Source organism: Cervus canadensis, chromosome 12 (assembly GCF_019320065.1).
Source record: "Cervus canadensis isolate Bull #8, Minnesota chromosome 12, ASM1932006v1, whole genome shotgun sequence".
NCBI classification, from domain to species: domain Eukaryota; kingdom Metazoa; phylum Chordata; class Mammalia; order Artiodactyla; family Cervidae; genus Cervus; species Cervus canadensis.
Genome location: NC_057397.1, coordinates 28,758,704 through 28,761,928, shown reverse-complemented (window position 1 = coordinate 28,761,928; position 3,225 = coordinate 28,758,704).

The following is a 3,225-nucleotide window of genomic DNA, read 5'->3' as shown; positions in this document are numbered from 1 at the left end:
TATTGTGACCTTATGGAGGGAGGGGTGTTGAGGGTGTGGAGAGTGATTACTTTTTTCATCTGGGCTCTGAGTTCAGGTGATGCACACAACTGAAAATATAAGCTTTCAGGGCATGTATTGCTCTAAATGCATATTACATCTTGCTGCCAGACCAGATGTATTAAAAAAAAAAAAACACAACAAAACCACCTCCTTTCTATAGCCATTGAAACAAAGTTTACTGTTCTAACCAGTTTGTATTTTATTTTGCATTGCCACACATCTGCTTGTTTAGGAAACAACATCCCTTTGGTAGTAATGGTTCAGCACAAGTAGGTATTACAGCTTGATGTGTGTGTTCTAATTCTCAGTGTTCTTTGATTCCAGGTCTTATAGAGCAGTTAAGGCAACTGTAATGGCATTTTTTGGAAATATGCTGTAAAATAATAAAAGGTGACATAATTAAAATTGAATGGATGTTGCATTCGTGTGGTATAAGCATTACTGATTACTCCAAAACCTGTTTGCATTCAGAACGCCTGGCACCTTCTCCTAGCGCTCTGCAGGTGTGTTACCTGACTAATTCCTGGGCATCTTCCATTCATCTCCTCAGCAGCACACCTGCCTTTTCCTGCATTTGGATCAGTGCTCCTGTCATACATGCATTGTAGCATGTGTCACATTAGATTAAAATGGTATGTACCAGTGTCTCTCCCCTTTGAGAACCAAGAAAGTCTGTAGAGATACCTGGCTAGTATTTAGTGCTCAAATATTTATTTAAGAGAATGAACAAAGAACTTTTCAAATCAGTAAAACTAAATGGAAGGTACTGTTTAACTCATTGGGCAAACAGGAAAAACGTCAGGCTGTATTTTTTTTTCTTTTCTGGCCGTTTGCTTCTGACAGATTAATGTTAGGCACATTCCTTCATTTTATTTTGTTATTTGGTTTTTATTTTTTAATCGGGAGAGGAGTATAATGCTTTGTTTAATGAAGTTAAAGTTAACGTATCTTGATTTTTGTGTTCTTACAGAATTATTCTAGGAGAATGTTAAATATAATAGTGATATAAGTATAAGATGAAATTGTTGTTTAGTCGGTAAGTTATGTCTAACTCTTCGCAACCCCATGGACTATAGCCCACCAGGCTCCTCTGTCCATGGGATTTCCCAGACAAGAAATTGGAGTGGGTAGCTATTTGCTTCCCCAGTGGATCTTCCCGACCCAGGGGTTGAACCTGTGTCTCCTGCATTGCAGGCAGATTCTTTACTGCTGAGCCACCAGGTTAACATGATTCTTTTCTTGTCCTTGATTCTCAAGTGAGACACCATACATTTTTAAAATTTTTTAAAAGTTTCTAGCTGTTTAAAAATTTTAATTGGAGGATAATTGTTTTTCAATGTTGTGTTTCAACAAAGTGAATCAGCTATAAGTATCCACATATTCCCTCCTTCTTGATTTTCCTCTCTCAACACTATACCTTTCTAGTCACACTTTATGTGACTTTTTTTTTTTTTTTTGAGGCTAAATCATCAGCTATTTGATTTTTGTCTAAAGGTAGTCCCTTGAAGAACTCACCTCTGTCTCCATGTCCCTTTGTGTGGATACCTTCTAAGTCTTCCTTTATCATCACCCGAGACTCCCCTCTCCTTTGCTGCCCCTATCTAATGTACAGTCTGAGAATTTTTATCCCTCTTAGAACTGAGGTCACAGTAGGCATGCAGTGAGTTTCACAGAAACGAGTCCTGTGCCAGACACTGCATTCAGTGCTTTGCAAATATTTGCTCATTTAATCCTTAACATTTATGAGGTAGATAGTTATGTCTCCATTTTATAGATGGGTGAAAATGAGACAGGAACTAAGTATTAGTTTAGTTGTAAACTAATAACTCATTCGTCCTGGGTCACAGAACTAGTAAGCAGTGAGGCTGGGTCTAGACCGGGTGGCCTGGCTCCCAGCTCCGCCTCTCATGGGCAGTCTGTGTCGTGGGGCCCCTGCTGAGCCCTCTCTTCTCCCACTGTTCAAGTCCAGAGGCTTGAGTGTCTTTCAGCATAGATCACTTTCAAAGCTCATGCTTCCTCTTACCCTGCCGCCTTCTTAAACCAAGCCCACATTGAAGCTTAGCTCTGTGCTGCCTCATTACCACTGGCTTCTGTGCCAGCCTGTTTCCTGAGGTTCTTTTCTAATTGATTCTCTTCTGACAGGGATTTCAATGTGAAAATGTAAGTGGTGTAAGTACCCATTTTCTCATGTTTAAATATTCCAGGTGGGATGATAGTTTATTAGGGCACATTTTTAAAAATAATTCTCAATGTGTAGTCTGCAAATGAATATTCCAGTTACACTTTCAGTGGAAAAAGGAACCTTGTGATTGGTGAAAAAAGGAAAATTTTAGCTTAAGATAAAGACAATAGAAGACTGGTAGGTAAGAAAGTGGCATATAATGAATTTAAAATGATAGTAGGAAATGAAAGATGGGAAAAAGAGGAGATACATGGAAACTCAGTCATCCTGACATCACCAATGAATGAAAAAATAGAGTGAAACTCTTAAGGCAGACTGAAAGAGTTGATCTAGAAGGCAGGATTCATCTTAAGGAGATATATTTTATGGGAAGAAGAATTACTGCCTCTCAGTACAGAAGCAGCAGCAGTACAGAGACTCAGAGGAAAAGTGTACTGCTTTAAGGAAATTTGTATGTAAAAATAAAGCTTTGTAAAACAAAGTTTCCTATTTTTTAATGTATCAAGTTCCTCTAGTCATAGGTTGGTTGGTTGGTTTTTCAAATTAGATTCTGGTGACACATGGAATTAAAGCAAGATGTACTTAGGAGGGGTCTTCCTTGGTGGCTCAGATGGTAAATAATCTGCCTGCAATGTGGGAGACCTGGGTTTGATCCATGGGTTGGGAAGATCCCTTGAAGGAGGGCATGGCAACCCACTCTAATCAATATTCTTGCTTGGAAAATCCCCAATGGCAGAGGAGCTTGGAGGGCTACAGTCCATGGGGTTGCGAAGAGTCAGACATGACTGGGCAACTAAGTGCGTACGCACATACACACACACATGGCAACTAAGCGTGCACACACACAGGAAGAACCCACCTGGGCAACTAAGTGCACACACACATGCGTGCACACACACACATACGGGAAGAACCCACTTGCCAATACAGGAGATGGCAGAGACTTGGTTTGATCCCTGGGTCAGGAAGATCCTCTGCATGGGGACAGCATGCTATCCCAC